This window comes from Sardina pilchardus, chromosome 1, assembly GCF_963854185.1.
Source record: "Sardina pilchardus chromosome 1, fSarPil1.1, whole genome shotgun sequence".
In the NCBI taxonomy this organism is placed as follows: domain Eukaryota; kingdom Metazoa; phylum Chordata; class Actinopteri; order Clupeiformes; family Clupeidae; genus Sardina; species Sardina pilchardus.
Genome location: NC_084994.1, coordinates 10,151,902 through 10,174,020, shown reverse-complemented (window position 1 = coordinate 10,174,020; position 22,119 = coordinate 10,151,902). Strand labels below are relative to the sequence as shown.

Sequence of the window (22,119 nt, the reverse complement as noted above, 5' to 3'; positions counted from 1 at the left end):
GCCTGTGCCGCACGTCTGACTGAGCAGCGTGCGTGCGTGCGTGCGTGCGTGCGTGCGTGCGTGCGTGCGTGCGTGCGTGCGTGCGTGCGTGCCCTGGTACCTGGGCCTGTGCCGCACGTCTGACTGGCGTGGAGGTGGCATGGCGGTGGAGGCGGAGCCGATGTCCCTCAGCTGCCGCACCAGCAGCTCCCTGAAGCCCTTCTGCGGCAGTGGCTTCTGGCCGCGCGCCGCCGCCTGCTCCTTGTACAGGATGAAGGCGTTGACGATGCCGATGTCCAGGAAGTGGTAGAAGAAGGAGCGGTACCAGCGCTGGGTCTTGTGCAGGACGTTGTAGTAGCTGATGAGGGCGTCCGACAGGTCCACGCCACCCATGCTCCTGAAATAAACAACAAAACAAACAAACAAACAAATAGATAAATAGATTAACAACATTATAATGGTCTTGTGCAAGATGATGTAGTAACTGATGAGGGCATCCGACAGGTACACACATGCTCCTGAAATAAACAACAAAACAAACAAACAAACAAATAGATAAATAGATTAACAACATTATATTGGTCTTGTGCAGGACGTAGTAGCTGATGAGGGCGTCTGACTCAAAAGGGGGACACAAATACATAAATAAATAAATAAATAATGAATACAAATAACAATAAAGATAGTTTGGAAATGTTACTGAAATACTCAAATGTGCACAAAGACTTTTTTGAAGAATAACCAACTTTGTCCTGTTTGTGTCTCTGTTTGTTTTCTGTTTGTGTGTGTGTGTGTGTGTGTGTGTGTCAGTGTGTGTCACATGGATGTCACAATAACCGATACTTGCGATACCTCCCGATTCTAAAATGAAAAAAAAAACACAGACGATGCCCATATTTTTTTGAAGCACCATAAGCGCCGATGCCAATTTGAGCATCGGTGCTGCGACTCTTCCAGAACTGATGCTACACAACACTCAATCATCCACAGAACTGCATGGCATTAGCTCGTCCTGCTAATATGGCTGCTGTTTAGCCTACAGATATTCCGCCCTTCTTGTATTCCTCCCCCTTCACTTCAATAGGAAAATAGGTGCCTGAAAACTGCACCCCCGCCCCAACACCCCCACCACACACACACACACACACACACACACACACACACACACACACACACACACACACACACACACACACTAGGGCTGTCAAAATTGCTCAAAAATGACGTTCGAATATTCGCTCTAGAAAAACAGATTGATTCGATTATATTCGAATATCTGGTTGCGCATTTTGTCCATGACGCGCATTACGTCAATAACAGGATAAATTAATAAATTAATACAAAGAGACATAACTACTTGTAAAAGGTAGTTCATTTAAGTATAAATATATTTGACAACGTAGGCTATTGCCTACTCAAAAACAAGTAAATCAAAGGTCAACACCGCAGACCTCACTCTCGCTTGCTCTCTCGCACTCACACACACACACTTTCTCTCTCTCTCCCGCACCCTCGCGTTTGTTGCGCACCTAGCTCTCTGCGCACAACGGAAAATGAACAACAACAAACAAATGTTGAGTGCTGATAAAGATTTTTGTAGCCTACAAGCAATTTAAGATCGTGACTCTTGTCCCAAATAGGCTATAGCAGGCTTCATTCAATGATTGAAACAAATATAATTAAATTAGGCTAATTGAAGTTTTACAGTGAGCTAACGACTTCAGTTTCATGTGCTGTTACATCGCGTCGTTAATCAGCTCCTCAGCTTTCAATCCCAAAAGTTGTTGTTTCGATTCTAGGCTATTGGTGACTGATACACAGGGATACGGTAGACTACATTGCTTGACAGAACTCCCTGAAGCCTGCCCCATCCACGACACTGATCGGTCTCCTTATAAATGAACGAAATTAATTTCTGCGTGATGGCCTGCTGAAATGGACGCTTACGGTGGGTTTCCACACAAGTTCAATTTCGCCTCGCGCCCATTGAAAATGAATAGGGAAGCGAAATTCGCTCCGGTAGGGCGAAATGAAGCGAATTCGCCTCATGGGGCGAATCAAAGTTGGTGATCTCCCAACTTTATGCAAATTTGAACCGCTCAGAGCAAATCAGAAGCCTGCGTTGTACACAGAGGCGGGAGTTACAAAAAAATCAGAAAACAATGGCGGCAGCCCGGGGGTCGTAACTGGAAATATTAAATGTGAATTAAGGTTTCTTGACCACTTTTAATGGTTTATTTTGATACGGTTTATTGTTTATGTGCGACATAAATGTGTTCAGGACACACAGATCATTGTAGGTTAACGTAAGCTCTCTAACGGTAGAGTTAGCTTGTTAGCTAGTTGACCCATTATAACCTATTGAAAACACATAGCAACTAAATCGCTAGCCCACTGAAATGAACTACTATCGTGTTTCTGGACAACATGACTTGTTGTCAACATAAAAACATTAAAACGTATTGTTGTGTGTATGCCACTTGAACATACTTGGGCTAGATAAACCACTGGATATAATCTGAAGCACTAGACTGTCTCGCTAACTAACCACTAAGCTAACCTGTTGAGCTACTGTTGACCACCGTTTTCAACGAGTATCCTGCCTGTCACTCAACCGAAACGCTAGGTGTGCGACCACCCCCCTCGGGCGAAATTTTAACAGGCGTATTTCGCGTGGTGACATGCCCTGTGGAAACCCAGCGAAACCTGCCTTAAGAGCGCGGCATTGTACGCCAAAAGCATGAAATGCGTCAAATAACACGGCAAATGACTTAAGAAACCGGCGTGTCATTCTACGCCTTTTGGTGAGACAAGGCTGCCCCTTCTCTTGTTGCAGACAGAGCTTGTGGCGGCGGGCGTGCAAAATAAGTGTCAATAGCCTACGTGGCTGTTTAGCTCAAGCTGTTCCACAGATTAGGCCTATGCTATGCTCATTTGGGTGCACATTTTCGAAATGTGACCTCATTACTAGTGGTAGAATGGTATGCTAACTGTATCTTACATGCATACTAGTGATGCTCCGATCGATCGGCCGCCGATCATGATCGGCCGCCGATCATGATCGGCCGATATTGGCTAAAAATGGCTTGATCGGTGAAGCTCAAAAGCGCCGATCAAAAAAGGCGATCATGTGACCTAAATTACTTGCGTGACATTTTTTCACCTGCAGGCGCGGCGCACAGGCACACAACAGCCTAGAGTAGAAAGGAGCTTGCAGTGGCAAACATGAGTAGGCTAAAGGTTCAGTGTAAAATTAACCATTTGCAATGTATGTCGTGCTGAAATCCCTCGAGGTGGAAGCCACCAAAGACGTTTTAACACCACTGACGGACAACTGAATATGTCGGTTATGAGAAACTAAACCAGCCAACTTCCCCATCCTTCAATCAGCCGACTGTAGGCCTACTAACGATAGGGATGATAAGATGGAAAGGCATTACGTTCAGAATTAATTTGCCTCCTCGAACAACCTCTATTTCGTTGTGGAGGATAAAGCCCAGTTACGATTTTGCAAATATCTGTAGCCTAAAAGATTTTTGAAAGACAGTCAGACTCTCACATCTAAAGACAAATCATAGAGTTTTAAGTCAGAAACTAGTCACAGACTATGCAGACATGCGATAATATCAGACATGTTTGATGTTGTAACGGCAGAATTAGAAAAAGACTCCGACTGGCTTACAAACGCTAATTAACACCTTACATTAAAGAGTACACGGGAGCGCGCCGCGCCATGATTTCTGTCCCGACTTTGGATATTTATTCATCGACTGTGAAAACATGGCAATGTCGCGCAATGTAAGTCGGCCCTAACCTGCCTTGATCCACGATATTACCCCGCAGGCATAAAATACTACCTAATGTGTTTCTCCCCGCGTTACCAAACAGTGTAGCCTACATTGACAAGCTGAAGAATAGGCATATTAGCTTCCCAAGCGCAGACGCCTGTCCAATGTCCCTGCTAGCTAAACAGCGCACTTTATTGACTCAAACTGGTGGCATTTAACGGCATGTTTCAGTCATGGGGGATTCCAAGATAAAAAAAGATTTGCAATTTGGGGATTTGGAACAGAGAAAAGGCCATAGTTTTGCACTTTGAGGCAGTAGGTTTTGGTGTAACACGTTTTTCATTTAATGTAGTCAGTCTATTTAGAAGCTATACTTTTCAAGTAGCCTAGGCAATGTAATTTGGTCCCATCCCATTTAGGTGATCTGTGTGTTGGTCTGCCTGACCCCCTCCTTGTATGAAATCATTTTATGTCTCGCTGCATATTTGGAAAAGATGGCCAAAGTTATTTCATTTTCTAAATACAAATCGATAAATGGTGGTTCTTCAACATCTTGACTAGCCTATAGGCCTACTGTCTTTTATGCCACTTACATTAATTCATAGTTAGTTTAATTTCTACAAATGATGCAAACTCTGCTAGACTATTGTTAAAATACTCTCATTCCCCTGCCATTCTGTGATCGGCAGTGATCGGCAATCGGCCGATCATGATTTTGATGATCGTAATCGGTGATCGGCCCCAAAAATGCTGATCGGAGCATCTCTAATGCATACTACTTGATTTCGCGCCTCGAAAAATCCAAAGTAGGCTACTTACGATATACAAAAAAGTAGCCTACTGTACTTCCAGGCATGGCTTTTAAGATTTTAGGGGGTTAAAATCACGTTCTCTGCTGCGGTCGAGTTGGGCTCTGCACCTTCTGCCTTCTTCCAATGAAGTCAACTTTCAATAATGACTGTGCTCATGCGGCTCCTGTCACCTGTCCCTGATCCTTCACGCAGCGCATCCTATGAGCGCATTCACTCACAAAGCAGACAGCGGCGCCTCTGCTACTGCCAGTGGCGTAACTATAGTAGGTGCAAGAAGTGGCAGGAGCGTAAGGAGCAAGGGGAACTAACACTAACATCTATTTTTCAACTTGCCAAAATGCTGCTGGTGGTAGATTATTTACGACAGTGTAACATCCACATTCGGGGAAGTGAAGTGTGTAGCCTACTACTCTGTTGTTTCTTACATTGCCTGTGACTGTGACAACAGCTGAGCGATCTTTTTCCAAACTCAAACTTATTAAGACTTACCTAAGGAGCAGCATGGGGCAGGAGAGGCTCTGTGGGTTAGCTATCCTGTCCATTGAAAATACGAGAGCCAGCGCATTAAATATTGGGAACATCGTTGACGATTTTGCACAACGAAAGGCTCACGGCCTAATTTACGCATAGGCTATTGGATATTGTTTGCATATTAATGATTTTATTTGGTTTCTGCACGGTTGAATAAGTTAGGATAAATTAAGTTTCGTTTCTGCGCAGTGCGAGTTTATAAGCAAGCAATCTACGCTTGCAGTTTCAGTAGAAGGTTGAAGAAGTTTCAGCGCATTGAGTGTTCCCATAATTCCATGCGAGTTGATGTTAATGCAGTAATATTAGATTACACTGGCCTGCAGACTATTAATATATATATTTTGAATGTAATGGTCCTATGTAGCCGTGTGTTTTTCATTATATATCTGTAACTACTAAACTACTTCGTTTCCAGAGGTCCTTTGCACAGAGAATTGAAGTCACCCTTAATGTGTATTGCATGTAGGCCTAATAGAGCTTATACATCCTTGAGAATCAGTCTTAAGATACAAGTGAGAAGTCCCGACTTGGAACGTCGTACTAGGGCCCGTATCTGCCTTGTTCAGCCACTGGCTACAGCGGGTATATTTTTACACATTCGAATACTCATTTTCATAATCTAATGCGTGATTTTTAAATATATTCGAATATACATTCGAATTTAGAATATTCGTTGACAGCCCTAACACACACACACACACGGTGCGGTGATCTTACTTGTTGTAGTCCAGGACGACGGGTGGGATGGGGACGTAGATGGTGGAGATCTTGCCCTTGGAGCTGCGCACCTTCCTGGTGACCTGGGCGTCGCTGTGGGCGGAGTGGAAGGTGGAGCAGAGCATCACGTCGCGGGAGTCCCGCCACTGCACCACCACCAGGGGGCCCTCTCTGCACCAGCGGATGGTGCCGCGCGGAGACGCCCTGTCCAGCATGCCCGCCCTCTTGGCCAGCGCGCCCAGCCGGCCCGGCCGCACGGTACCGCACGCCCACACGCTGCGGTTCCGCAGAAGGTCGCGGAACAGCTCCGGGGTGGTGAAGAAGTTGTCCAAGAACAGCTTGTAGCCGGAACCCAGGAAGGGGGGCGAGGTGGGCAGGAGAGACATGACCGCGTCGTAGCTCAGCCCCTTGATGATAACAACAACAATACAATATATTACATTATAACTAGAAATGCAATTCCAAGGAATTACCAGTAATAATAACAACAATACAATATATTGAATTATCATAACAATATAATATTATGTAATATAGTCACAAGAGGCAATGAGGTGGGCAGGAAAGACATGACCGCGTCGTAGCTCAGCCCCTCGATAATAACAATACAATACAATATATTACATTACATAACAATATAATATTATGTAGCAGTAACAAGAGGCAATGAAATAGGCCTGTTCGATTAATCGATTTTATATCGTAATTGCGATTATGTATTTAGGACGATGTTAAAAACGTGAAATAGTAAAATCGATTTTTGCCTCACAGATAATTTTTTTTTTAAGCTTTGTTTATTTTACAAAAGTTTTGCACTTTATTAATTATTTTTTTGTTTGATCAAGGAGATAAATGAGAAATGTGAAATGTTTATTCCCAGTAAAGGAATGTTCAGCCTGATTTTGCCAAGATTGTGTCGTGGCTGACAAATTTTCTAGTTGGGAACGAATTTCGAAGGAGGAAGTGTCTTGTAACATATTCAACGACCCGCTATTTACTGTCTGCAACATTCTACAACGTTACAACCAAAAGTCTAGCGTGTCGGAATTTTTGGGATATCTCCTACGACACCCGTGTTGACACTGACACCGTGACGACACACGACGAGAGGGCTACGAGAGATGATCTTGTAATGTGGCCACTCTTGGGACCAAGCCGTGGCAAGATTTTGTGGTTCTCTGATCGCCTAATCTGACAGTCAGTCGTAAAAAATAATCGTGAAAGACAATAAATTGTGTGGTCTGTACAGGCCATTAGACATTTGACACAGGCAGGGGTTTGTGATTTAGTCACAAGCGGCAATGACAGAGTAAAGCTATTCTTTCTGAGCAGGTGAACAAAGATGTCCAAACACAGGAAAAAAGAGAATGTAGAAAGTATTGAAAAGCAATGTAGAAAGTATTGAAAGAGCAGTTTCGTTCTCGGTTTATATAAATTTGTCTCCTGCACGTTCCACGCACCAGACGCTGGCAAAGAGGCGATAGAGCTTTTACTGTGGCTGTGCCGTGCTTATGGAATCAGCTGCCACCCTCCATCAGAGACGCTCCATCCATCGCTAGTTTCAAATCTAGGCTCAAAACACGGCTCTTCTGCCTCAGTCGCTGGTTTTAACTCTAGGCTCAAAACACGTCTCTTCTCCCTCCGTCGCTGGTGTTAAATCTAGGCTCAAAACACGGCTCTTCTGCCTCAGTCGCTGGTTTTAAATCTAGGCTCAAAACACGGCTCTTCTGCCTCAGTCGCTGGTTTTAAATCTAGGCTCAAAACACGGCTGTTCTGCCTCAGTCGCTGGTTTTAAATCTAGGCTCAAAACACGGCTCTTCTGCCTCAGTCGCTGGTTTTAAATCTAGGCTCAAAACACGGCTCTTCTGCCTCAGTCGCTGGTGTTAAATCTAGGCTCAAAACACGGCTCTTCTCCCTCAGTCGCTAGTTTATAGGCTCAAAACACGGCTCTTCTCCATCCATCGCTAGTTTTAAATCTAGGCTCAAAACACGGCTCTTCTGCCTCAGTCGCTGGTTTTAAATCTAGGCTCAAAACACGGCTCTTCTGCCTCAGTCGCTGGTGTTAAATCTAGGCTCAAAACACGGCTCTTCTCCCTCAGTCGCTAGTTTATAGGCTCAAAACACGGCTCTTCTCCCTCCGTCGCTGGTTTTAAATCTAGGCTCAAAACACGGCTCTTCTGTCTCAGTCGCTGGTTTTAAATCTAGGCTCACAACACGGCTCTTCTCCCTCAGTCGCTCGTTTTAAATCTAGGCTCAAAACACGGCTCTTCTGCCTCAGTCGCTCGTATCAAATCTAGGCTCAAAACACGGCTCTTCTGCCTCAGTCGCTCGTTTTAAATCTAGGCTCAAAACACGGCTCTTCTTTTCCTGCTCTTTATGGCTGTTCTGATTTATTTGTATAGTCTTTGGACTTTTCATGTATTGCCCTTTTATTGTACTACTGTATGTACGGCACTTTGGTCACTATAGTGAAAACTATTTTAAATGTGCTAATGCATTAATACATTTTGTTTACTTACGTTATAATAATGATAATAATAATAATAATAATAATAATAATAATAATACATTAATTAAGTAATTACTGGATAGCAGTTACCAGTTCTGTTAATATGAATAACAATAATACAAATAAATACAAAGCAACTTACCTTCTCTGCTTATACCAATAATAATAATAATAATAATAATAATAATAAACAAACAAACAAATAAATAAATAGAAACTTAACTTCTCTGTTTACCAGTAACAATAATAATAATGATAATAAACAAACAAACAAACAAACAAACAAACACATAAATAAATACAGAGCAACTCACCTTTTCCGTTCGGCCCGGGCCGCGGCCCTCGTACACAAAGAAGTCCCAGGTGTAGCCGTTGGCCGAGTCGGCCAGCACGAACAGCTTGTAGCCCCACTTGGTGGGCTTGTTCTGCATGTGCTGCACCAGGCAGGAGCGCGCCTTGGAGGCCACCATTCGCTCGTCCACCGAGATGTTCTGCCGCGGCTGGTAGTTGGCTCTGCACGCCTCGCGCATCGCGTCGTACATGGGCTTGATTCGGGCCAGACGGTCGTATCCGGGCGTGCCTCGGCGGATGTCGTTGGCTGCGTCGGATGCCGGGTCGCTCATGTGGATAGCGGACGATATGGATCGGAACTTGCGGCCCGACATGACGGTCATTGGGAAGGTTATCCGGTACAGCTCAGATTTACGCCAGTAGTCACCTGTGGCCTTGCCCTTGAACACCCAGGTGGAAAAATATGCTTAATACACTTTAAAAAAAAATAAAAAATTACAGTTATATACACAACTTAAAATACAATTACAAATTAAAGCGTAACTCTAGCCAAAACGCAACCTTCTTTTTATGAATATACCCGAATCAGACTTTGGTTTGAAGGCATAATTGTCTTGGGCAGGTAAAGTCGCATGTTGCATAACATAGAACACACAAGAGACTTGATGCAGACATACACTGCAGAAGCATGACATTACATTCCGTTCCCTAACATAACAAAACAGAACAGGAACACTGAACTACACACACAAGACATCTGACAAATAAGAAGCAAGCAGCACAGTAAGTAAGCTATAGGCATGTACAAGATACAACAGCATACCAGATCAATAAATAAATAAGGGGGAAAAAGTAAAAAAAAAAAAATTAAAATAAAATAAAATACCTGGCAAGCACCTGTTGTCCATCTTATTATTTTTATTTAAGAGAGTTACTGAAGTTGGGAGAAACGAAAGTTTGAAGCGGTTGGATTTGTGCGGCAACATCTCTATATCTTCTCCCAGAAGGTAATAACTCAAATTCTGAATGTAGGACATGGGATGGGGATTTGAGCACTCTCAAAAATGGTCTGCAGAGTTGGGTAGTCCTTCCTACATATCACTTTCATAGCTACTTTTACTATTCTATTTGCTGATGCAGAGAGTGGACCAAACCAGACTACCGTTCCATACCTTATCAGACTCTCCATTACTGCATTATAACTAGACTAGACGTAGTCAAGAGCATGGTTTACAAGGCTACCTATTTTCCTTTATAATTTTGCTATTTCAGTGCTGGTGCACCTAAAATTAATCTAGATTAATTCAAAGATTACACTGAGATTAGTCTGGATTAAAAAAGATAATAATAAAATAATAAAAATCTATGCCCACCACTAACACATATCTTTATATACTCTCTCTCTCTGTGTCTATCTATCTATCTATCTATCTATCTGTCTAGATAGAGAGAGAATATATACACAAATATACTAATCTTTTCTTCCCTCACCTTGACGAGCCCCATGTAGATCACCAGGCTCAAGTAGGAGAACATGTCCTGCGGCGTGATGTCCTGCCAGACTTGCCGCATCACGCCGCTCTCGTGCCGCCGCCGGCCGTACCGGTTGGAGTTGGTGACGACTGTCTGCAGCATGGCGTCAGTGATGAACAGCCGGAACAGTTCCACCGGCGTGTAGTCCCGGTCGGCCGAGAGCTGTGGGCCGGGGGAGCGGGTGGGGTTAAAGGTCGGATGGCAGGGCACCTCGTCCTTCTGGTCCATCCCTTTCCATGCGTCGTCGCTGGCGACGTCTGACCCGGCGGCGGGCTGTGCTCCGCGACCTCGACCTCGACCTCGACCTCGTCCACTTCCTGCTTTCGCGCCGCTGCCGCGCGCTCCCCTTCCTCCGCGTCCGCGCGCCGCGGGTCGTCGACAGGAAGTCGACTCTTCCTCTTCCTCTTCCTCTTCCTGGGTGACCGCGGGGTCATGAGGGGGGTCGTCAACGGTTGACTTGGCCCTCTTTCTGAGGGTCGAAGGTCGTCTGGAGGAAGTTAAAGCGCTCGACTCGTCCTCCTCCTGAGTGACCCCGGGCTCATAAGGGGGGTCGTCAACAGAGGCCCTCTTTCTGGAGGTCGAAGGTCGTCTAGAGGTCGCGGAGACTCCTGAGTCCGACTCCTCCTCCGCTTGAGTGACGCCGCTGCCAGGGTCGTCATGGGCGACGACTTGCTTGCGGGGCGTCTCTGCCGGTGGCTCCCAATCAGACTCCTCAGACTCCCTGAGAACGAGGAGGAACGAGGACGTGTCAGTGACACACACACACACACATTTACGTTCATATGCTGTCAGTGTCTTAATCTGCGCACACACACACACACACACACACACACGAGTGTCAGTACCTTTATCTGCACACGCACGCACGCACACACACACACACACTAAACAAAGCATTCATACATAAATTCAAAATTCATGAGGAGACGGTACCATTACACACGGAGGGCATTGTAATTGATGCGCTTACAATTCAGAATCCGTGTCTCTGCCTTCCACCAACAGCTCTTCTTCGTCCAGGGATTCTGTGCACGATGCGCCGCTGTCCTCGTCCGAGTAGTTGTAGTCATCACTGCGGGTTTCAACAAGTTAAGACGTCTTAAGACCTTTTTTTTTTTTTTTTTTTAAACCTATATTTTTTGGGACTTTTCTGCCTTTATTCATATAGGACAGTAAAACAGAGAGATGGGGTGGGATCGGGAAATGACCGCAGGTCGGATTCGAACCTGGGTTCCCCGTGGGCACTCCGGCCCCATACGTGGTATGAGCGCTGTAGCCTGCTGCGCCACAGCGCCCCCCTAAAGACATTTTGAACGGAGAACGGCGGCAACTTTTCATAATAGATTGTGGTTGCTTGAGGTCACAAAGTACGGTCGATATGAAAATAAAAACGGATTCGAAAAAACTTTACCTCTTTCCCATGTGACAGTGAAACTTAAGTTACAACATTGTGTGTGTGTCCGTTCAAATCCTACCCCATCAGATCAGAGTGTTAGAAAAAATGGAAATCTAGAGGTTGTAAACCACACAAGGGGCCATCCCCGAGCTGAGCTTGGCCTCTTAGTTCCAGTGAAAGGAACTCTAAATGCTTCAGCATTAACCAAGAGATTTTGGAAAATTCCATGCTCCCAACTTTGTGGAACAGTTTGGGGATGACCACTTCCTGTTCCAACATGACTGTGTACCAGTGCACCAAGCAAGGTCCATACAGACATGGATAACAGAGTTTGGTGTGGATGAACTTGACTGGCCTGCACAGAGTCCTGACCTCAACCCAACAGATCACCTTTGGGATGAATTAGAGCACAGACTGAGAGCCAGTCACCTCGTCCAACATCAGTGTGTGACCTCACCACTGCGCTTCTGAAAGAATGCTCAAAAATTCCCATAAACACACTCCTAAACCTTGTGGAAACATTCCCATAAACACACTCCTAAACCTTGTGGAAAGACTTCCCAGAAGAGTTGAAGCTGTTAAACCTGTAAAGGGTGGACCAACGTCAAAATAAACTCTATGGATTAAGAAAAGCGTGTGACTGAAGTTCATGTGGGGGTCAAGGCAGGTGACCCAATACTTTTGGCAATATAGTGTACGAGTGTCAGAAAACAGGCAATCTTGAGGTTGTAAACCACAGTTCAGCTCTCTCTCTCTCTCTCTCTCTCTCTCTCTCTCTCTCTCTCTCTCTCTCTCTCTCTCTCTCTCTCTCTCTCTCTCCTCACCCCCTGATATGTGTTAGGGCTGTCAAGTGATTAAAGCTGCCGTCGCAGCATTTTTTAGTCATATTAGTTTGAACTGTCATGGGATTCTGGAGGTAGAATATTAAATAGGCTGTTTAGGAAAAATCCAGAATTCTCTAGCTCCCTCTGAAGCCTGTAATCGTGCTTGCGGAAATCGAGCGCTCCCTATTTTGTTTAAGCAATCACGTTAGGGGGGAGGAATCGCTACCTGTCAGTCACAGCTTGTGTACGCTGCTATCCAACCGCTGCTACTCTGCTGCTCACGTACACAACCTCATCTCCAGAGGGGGAGGGGTTTGGGGGGCAGTTTGGATCTTGGTAGAGGTTGGCGGAGGGACCTGAAAGTTGTATCAGTTTGAATTTTCCAACTTTAGACTCGGAATTTTGAAGGTTTGCCGACGGCAGCTTTAATTCTAAATTTCAACTTTTGAAAATAACTTTTGCTATTAACATTTTTCAAATATATCTAAACTACCACTGTGACCCTGAAGATACCAAACTCACTAACACCATCATACATGTTTTGTCTTTTGTCTTGTGTGTCAAAGTGGGTTTGGCTTGTTTTGTTCATTTGCTATTTTGTAAATGTGTTTGTTGACGTCTTGGTGTCAGGAGTGCACTAGCGACTACGCCGCTCTGCCCAGCATCTCTTGTCTTATGTGTCAAAGTGGGTTTGGGTTGCACTCTGCTGGATTTGTAACGTAAGTGTTAACATGCACAAATACCAAAAACGATAGAACCTGGCCTTTATCAACATTTTAAGGTTTTTGTTTTAAAAACGAGACTATACCTTTCCTTGAGGCCTTCGATGGTTTCTTCCTGCCCTGAAGAGTGATCAGGAGATTCCTCTGCAGCGTCGTCTGCGGAACTTTCAGCAGCCGTCTTCTTTTCAGTAGCCGCAGAAGGCGGTCCTTTTTGCCGTTTCCCCGCAGCCTTCTGTGCGGTCTTCTTTTGAGTGGACCCACGAGGTCGACCTGTTGCCCGTTTCCCCGCAGCCTTCTCAGCGGTCTTCTTTTTAGTAGCCACAGGAGGCCGTCCTTTTTGCCGTTCCCCCGCAGCCTTCTCAGCAGTCTTCTTTTGAGTGGACCCACGAGGTCGTCCTGTTGGACGTTTCCCGACACCACTCTCTGCGGTCTTCTTTTTAGTAGCCACAGGAGGCGGTCCTTTTAGCCGTTTCCCCGCAGCCTTCAGTGCGGTCTTCTTTTGAGTGGACCCACGAGGTCGACCTGTTGGCCGTTTCCCGACACCACTCTCTGCGGTCTTCTTTTTAGTAGCCACAGGAGGCCGTCCTCTTGGCCGCTTTAAAGATTTGCTCGACTGTCCAGGGCTCTCATAGGACTGCTTGATTGTGGCAAAAAAAATGATAAATCATGATTATTGTGGTCATTATTAAGATCAAAATTATTTAACAAGATTTTGGATCAGTGGAACAGTGAAGTACATTTTAAATACAATAAAACCAAAAAAAAAGCCAAACCAAACCAAATTACCCAAAACGAACACAAAGGAGACCATTGTTGCAAAACAGAATGCAGAATAAAACAATCATTATAATCCGTTTTATTGTTATATTTGTTTTTATTAAATAACTCGAGATCTTAACTGAAAACGAATCAATTAATTGCAGAGTTCTACCTGCCGATCAGTTGCGGACATTGCCGCCTTCTTGGGGGCGTCGTCACTTGTTTTTATTAAATAACTCGAGATCTTAACTGAAAACTAATCAATTAATTGCACAGTTCTACCTGCCGATCAGTTGCGGACATTGCCGCCTTCTTGGGGGCGTCGTCCTCTTCGGGCTCCCAGTCGAGATCTTCCGAATCGTCTGACTCTACCGGCCCCCTGAAGATGGACAGGCCTCATGTTTTTTTTTTTGTTTTTTTTTTCAATTCATACATGACACAATCCCTGCCCTCACACAGGTATACTTCACTCCATGCCTCCACAATACATATTTTGTATACTTTATTTGATTCCACTTTACAAGTAAAGTTACATTAGGAATCAAATCTCCTGAATAACCCAGTAGATTAAAGCAGTTCAGCAATCTATCATTGAGTTTATAGCTTCAAGGCTATAGGAAACATCGTCTCTCTCTCACACACACACACACACACAGACACAGACACAGACACAGACACACACAATTCTCTCTCATTTCTTGTGTTTACATATTATGCTTAGCTTCAATCTGTTGAGAAATACTTTAAAACATTTTTAAAAACATACTGATTCTTCTCGAGCAAAGCATGTCAATATCAGACACAAGGACAGCTTTTTAAAATATTTCCTGACAGATTTTTTTGGGATATTTGGACCTCTTTTTCTTAAGTAAACTGCTCAAAAAAAGGGAACACTTACAGTTTTTCATAATTGCTAATGCACAGTTTTTAAAACCATCCACCCTTTTATCCGTCCACAAACTACATTCACGGAATGTCTGACAGATCTTCTTGCAAAATATAGTGCATATTTGTTTTTTTCCATTTTGCCTTTATGTGATTAGGGCGGCAATCGACTAATTTGTAATAGGTTTATTATAGGGCTGTCAAAATAACTGATTAATTTAGATCAATTAATTTGAGATAAAATAACTGATTAAAAAAATTAACGCAGATTAATCGATAACCTTTGACCCGGAGCCATTCTAGTCAGTAACCATTAGACCGTAAAATGGGGAGACGAGAATGTGCTGACTGGATCATTGATTGGAACATTTACTTAAAAAAAAAAAACGGACAGACGGTGTTAAAAAGAAAGTGTTGATTAAACAAAGTCCTCTGCAATGTCTGTAGCACAGAATTTGCATATCACCGGAGTTCGTCAACTCTTAAGTACCACATTACTGCAAAGAAATAGTCTTGACATTGCGATTTTGCGATTACATTTTATATGCGATTAATTTAGATTAATTAATCACAGAGTATGTAATTAATTCGATTAAAATTTGTAATCGATTGACAGCCCTAATTTTTTTATATATTTATTAGGGCTGTCAATCAATTCAAATGTTTAATCTAATTAATTACATACACTTTCTTTTTAACACCGTCAGGCCGTTAATTTTTTTAATCAGTTATTTTATCTCAAATTAATTCATCTAAATTAATCAGTTATTTTGACAGCCCTAAAAAAATTTAAAAAAAAATAATAAAATACCTCTTCTGACTTTGCTGAATGGCTGATCATCAGGGTGCATTTCTGGATACTGGAGCACGTAATCAGTTAACTTAACAATTGACTACTGACCAAGTGATTGGCCATTTGAGGTTCCAAAATTCCCAAAATTCCCATAACTGGCATGGAAAAGTGCTAAAAAAAATCACAGGTCTCACACACACACACACACACACACACACACACACACACACACACACACACACACACACACACACACACACACACACACACACACACACACACAAACACACACACACACACACACACACACACACACACACACACACACACCGAGTGTTCTCACTCACATCTCAAAGTCAGGATCGTTGGACTCCTCAGTTGCTGTGCTGTCCTCATCTGAAACAGCATTGTCTTTTCCCCCGCTGCCTCTTTGCAGATGGGAATCTGCCTTGTCTTGTCCACCGTTGACAGCTGCTTGCAGTTCGATCGTGTTGCTGATGACAACGTTAAATAAAAACATCACCACCATCATCTCCACCACCATAATCACCACCACAACCACAAATTTCCCTCAGGCCTTTGCTAGTTTTCTTCTGACTTGATCAGCGAAGTTGGCAACTAAAATCATCATCATAATAATCACCACCACCACCATCGCACCTTTCATTGAGGCCTTCGCTGGTCTCCTCCAGATCTCTGGAACCGGACAACATTTCAAACAATCTAGAAATTGACAAGAGGTAGTATTAAAAAGAGCAAAACATTTTTTTTTTCTTACCAATATAATTTAAAGGCATTGTCAAATAATGCATCTACTCAATTGCAAATACAAAACGAGCACACACATACACACACATAAAAAAAAAAACAAATAAAAGTCATCATAATCATTCGGTGCCTTTCAGTGAACGGCGGCTGCACTGCCTGGAAGACGACGTTGTGGGCTTAAAACACCATTGAGTGCCTTCAAGGCTCAAGGTTCAAGATACTTTATTGCCATTTATGTAAAGAACATATAGGAATTTGTTTCAGCAATTACAGTGTGTGTTCAAATAACATATGTGACCCTGCAAGGCGAAACCAGTAGCTTTGATAAAAATTACAAAATCAAGTTATTGTGCTCATATGAACGCCCATAAACTAAACTTTCCAACAATGTATTGAGGTTTTACAAAAACTATCGCTAAGATAACCACATCCAAAGTTGACATGGTTTTCTCGTCACGATATATGTCAGAACAGGAGAAAATCACCTTTTTAAGCCTTGTGGGCAACGGTAATGACTGCTAATTAGGGGTGTCACGATTCTCCAAATCCTCGATTCGATTTCATTTTCGATTTTAAAGCCACGATTCGATTCGATTTTCGATCTTTTTTATTAATGCATTCCTTGTGTCATTATCATAATTATGTTCATTTGTATTGTTTTGCCCTTTTCCTATTCGGGGGGCTTTTATTTTGAAAGCCATTTTTATTTTTGAAACCGTTCCATTCGTGAGGTTGTAAACAAAAGAAACGTTAAACATAGACATGTGAATATAGTGAAATGAAGCAACACAGAATGATAATTTGAATGTTGGTGCACACTCTGAAGAGACCCAAGGTTAGTGTTCATGGAATAAGTACTTATCCATGTGCATTTTAAGCCTTAAAGTCATTTTGGACTGTAGGCTAACTAGATCATTTTTTGACCTGCTAAGTTGAGAAGGCTAAATTGGTGTTAGGCTAACTGATGTGAATGAACGCAAAAATACTTCAACACCCGTGATTTCAGAGTAACAAGGTTGATGTGCATTTTTTAACTGGCTGCAGCCTAAAATTAGAGGAGTGTTGATGCTGCAGTGTAACACGTGTGTGGTTTTGCGTCTCGGGCATAGACCTCTGAAGTTCGCCTACAAAAAGGATCCAAAGCTGCCATCTTTGCCCATATAAGGAGATCCGGGAGTTAATTGAAGCTAACTGCCTATGGCAAGTTGCATTGTAAGTTAGCTCTGGGGTAGCAAAGACCAAAGTCTGCCGTCTTCACCTACCGAAGATCACAGTATCCACTAGACGGCAGTGGACAAAACTGTGTAGCGAAAAACGTCTGCATTTCCAATGTCATCATCCCCGCGAGAGTTTAACAGGTGCGATAATTGAAAATCCCCATGTTATTTTCCCATTGAAAAAATCTCAAGATACCGGAACTCCTTATTTGGGCAAAGATGGTAGCTTTTTTGTAGGCGAACTTCAGAGGTCTATACATGCTGGACGTGATATTGGGGGGGTGGCTGCATCGTTGATTCTACTTTTGAGTTCGAAGTTCGAGATTGAGATGTAATTTCGATCGATTTCGATTTAAAATAGAAATCGTGACACCCTTACTGCTAATGGGTTGAATCTTCACCCGGATTTAACAGTCAAAACTTATGTTTTTCTGTGAAATGTGTTCACAATATGAAACTGTAGACTGTAGACTGTATACTGTCGAATTATGCAAAAACATGAATTTCAATATTTTAACACGGATGGTTTTTTTATTGTGGATTTTCTCAAAATCACATGCGCAACTGATTAAGCGACTGATTTTGCCTTACAGGGTCAGATACTGTATAGGCTAGTGCAGCTAGACAAAGACAGTGATGACACTACAGACAACAGTGCATAGATAATAATAGAGGCAGTGATGATATTAGTAATGATCTAGTGTGAACTTGAGCAAGGCTCTTGTAATATAATATGACATAATCTTTTTGGATAAAAGAGCTAAATTAATAAACGTTAATGTAAGTCATACCTGGATAGCTCCGAGTTTAATCCGGAGCTTTCTCCAGGACTTGAACTGGGTTGTCTGCCACGGTCACTTTTGCAGCCCCCCTCTCTGGTCCCGTCTTGATGACCAACTCCGACAGTCTTGTCGTCGTCGTCGTTGTTGTTGTTGTTGTTGTTGTTGTTGTTGTTGTTGTTGTTGTTGTTGTTGTTGTTGTTGTTGTTGCTTTGTCGTTTCTGATGCCGATTTTTGCCGCCCCTCTTTCTCCCGGAGCTTTCACATCCAGTGCAGTTGTGTGGCCTCGACTGGGACGCCTCGCCGCCCCGTCTGCGTTTTTTCGGCGGCGTTCCGTCTGGACGTTCCGATACTCCTGGGTCATATTTGAAGCAGATGGTATATAGTGAGATTTTTCCCACCAACATTTTGGAAAATTAGCAAATTTGCGGTCTCCAACAGAGTTAGAGAACAGAACACACACACACACACACACACACACACACACACACACACACACACACACACACACACACACACACACACACACACACACACACACACACACACACACACACCTGTGTACTGATAGACACTGAAGTAATATCTATCACACATACATACACACACTCACAAAGACACATGGACTGATAGACACTGTCGTAACATGTGCACAGATGGACATGTTGACTGGGGTGGACATTGTGTGTGAACCCCATGTCTGTGCATGCAGTAATTCAGTCTGAAGCAACGTGCTGTTAACCTAGCTCATCGTGCATTTCATTTGTATGTGTTGACGGTTAGTGACAACTAGGGCTGGGATAAACGATTATTTTTTAAACGATTAATATCGATAATTTTTTCGATGCATCGATTAATCTAACAATTCATTTTTTCAATTTGATTCGATTTCGATTCGATTCGAGTATCGATTATCTCCCCACTAGTTGACTAATAGCTATATGCTGATTTACATATCTGAATGAAATAAAACATGAATTTCTTCTGTACAAGTGCAAAGTAATGCATTCTAAGTCAGAGGTAGCATTCAATAAAACCTTGAAGCCTTGAAAACACTGGGAATGTTGTCAAATTGAAGGAGACGAGATCCCAACTGTCATCAATAAAATGACAAGTTAGGTTTATTTTAAGTCTTTGGTACGTACTGTATATCCCAAACAAATCATCATTATGATGATCATTATTACAATCATTATTATGCTGTATTAAGTGTATTTTCACTTCAAAGCAGTCAATGTTTAAAGCGCTAACATTGTTCAAAAAAAGTTTAGTGAAAAAATCAGAGACCTGCTTTAGTAATGTAAGATACAGTATAATTACAATAGCTAATTGCTTTTGCATGGTTGCATGATAAATACTTCTGAAAACAACAGCAATTATATGGGTGCTATTGTTTTGGGATGTTTCCCTCATGCAAGCATCAAACTCTGGTAGGCAAATGGAGACAAAATTGCTTTAATGAAATTCCATTTGAATCTCTGAATGTAAGGATCAATAAAGCTACAATCTATTGACCATATTATAATTTGACTGAACTATATTCTGCTCGGTTTCAAGAATCCACGTTGTTCTATTAAAGGGACACTTCACCGATTAGCATTAAGTTTTGTATCTTTAGAAAACCAGTCAGTCTTTCTTTCTCTTTTATTAGGGTTGGCAAGATGTATGTTAATTTTACTTTAATAATAAACTTGTGCAGATAGGTTATGAGGATGAGGATGCATGGGGATTGGGGAGGGTGAGGGTGGGGGTGGGGGTGGGTATAGAGGATACTTATATTTGTATTATGTTTACTGTGCTTTTTTGTACATGGCTGTGCTGTTGCGCTATGTATAATTGTTTAAAAGAAAAAACTTGAAAAATAAAAATGAAAAAAAAAAAAAAAAAAAAAAAAAAAAAAGAAAACCAGTCAGTCAAAGTTGGACTTCCTGCTTTCAATGATGTAAAAATCATCATTTTACATCATTGAAGGCAGGAAGTCCTATTCATGGGCTTCATTGAAATCTATATTTCAATAAATCCGTATGTAAAGAGTTTTAGACCATGCCTTAGCCTAAACAGCAACGGCGTGACTCATACCTATACAACACATCATGTCGAGCAAAAAAAATCAGAACAACGAAAAAAATGGCAAAGGTACAAGACTGTGTACATATCTTAAATTCCGAGTTAAAGAACTCAAATCCCGTGATGCTTTGCAAACGTACACACATTTCCAACATTTGCAGCCTTACGATAGTTTAACATGGTTCCATATTAATCTGAGAAAAGAAGATGATTACTTCCTACCGTTTCCATTGAGTAAATGCAACCTTCAAGATGAGAAAACCGTTCTTTTCCGGAAGACCATACATCGATTCTGACAGCCCTGCAGCCATTTTAAGTTTTGAAGTTCCAGCGAGACGATAGGCGCGGGAAAAGTTGAGACAGTTTGTTTGGCAATGGCGATCTACCAATCAAAGGCTCTGCTTTCACCAGTTTTACACGTTAGGGTGTTGGGTAGTGTAGTAGTCTCTCGTTAAATTGTGAATAAAACATTTATTTCTCAAAACAAGGTTGATGCCCCATTAACTTTTGACATCTATATGAGCAGGTATAATCGCTTAGTCACACCGTAGCTGGTGTTAAGTCTACCATGGACGGTTACGATGTGATGGCTTATTCTCCTGTTGTCAATGGAGAAATTCTATTGGATTCTTACTTCCGGACAAGGCCGTGGGCGGGACTGTCAAGCTCTATTGGGTAATATCACATATCAGTCTGAGGTTTCTTACCTCCCTCGGCATCATCACTCTGATCTGACCCCTGTTCCAAAGTCACTTCGATCTCCATCGAGGTGCAGACTACCTCTTCCTCCTCTTCTTCTTTCTTCACAGTAACAATTTCTACGTCCGGCATAATTGGCGTCTCTGTGAAGTCTGTTTCAGTTTTAACGTCGCAGTGCGTGGGCGCATTTGCGAGGTTTGCTTGTGCATGATCATCATGATTGCGGTCGGTAATCTTGTTTCCCGGGATGTTACGACGGTCCCCGGGGTCCTTTTCGTCCATCGTCCGACTCGTTGCAGCCACCGATCGGCTGCAGCTGCGCGTTTCACCTTGGGGGAACAAAAAGATGCGTCAGTCAGTCTGTGCAAGCCAAAGAGCCAATCCACACCCCCACACATACACACACACTGGCCGGGTTTTCCAGATTCGTTAAGAAGCTCTTAAGTGCTAAGAACTTCATAGGAGCACTCTAAGAACGTTCTAAGAATGCTCCTAAGAAGTTCTTAGCACTTAAGAGCTTCTTAATGAATATGGGAAACCCGGCCATTAACTTGACACATTCTAGGAATCTTGACTTTCCTCCATCTGCACCTGTGGTGGGGTAATAATAAATGCACAGCACGACACAACCGCACATCATAGGAAGCGTTTGTGCACAACTTTAAGTTCAAGCTTTTACGTAGCTCATCACTTTGATCATTTTCGTCAGTCTTTCACACAAACATAACGAGCATTTGTGGGCGTTTCGGGCCTAAACAGTTCTTGTCTTTGATCAAGCCATCTATGCCAAAGCTCAAGAGATACAGGTGAAGTAATGACTCATACAAGAAAGTACTGGCAATCAAAATGGGTGAGTTTCACACCTGTATGGCTTCCTTGTCGTGTATTATATTGGCAAGCGTTTTGGGGATTCTGGCTTACAAGACATTGGCCGGGTTTCCCAAAATTGTTAAGAAGCTCTTAAGTGCTAAGAACTTCTTAGGAGCGTTGTAAGAATGTTCTAAGAACGCTCCTAAGAAGTTCCTAGGACTTAAGAGCTTCTTAACGATT

At 42.8% G+C, this 22,119-nt stretch overlaps 1 pseudogene; it reads right to left on the bottom strand.

Annotated features, from left to right (window-relative positions):
* Positions 1–22,119, bottom strand: part of LOC134076331 (zinc finger protein 850-like) — a 769,162-nt pseudogene that overhangs the window by 442,763 nt on the left and 304,280 nt on the right.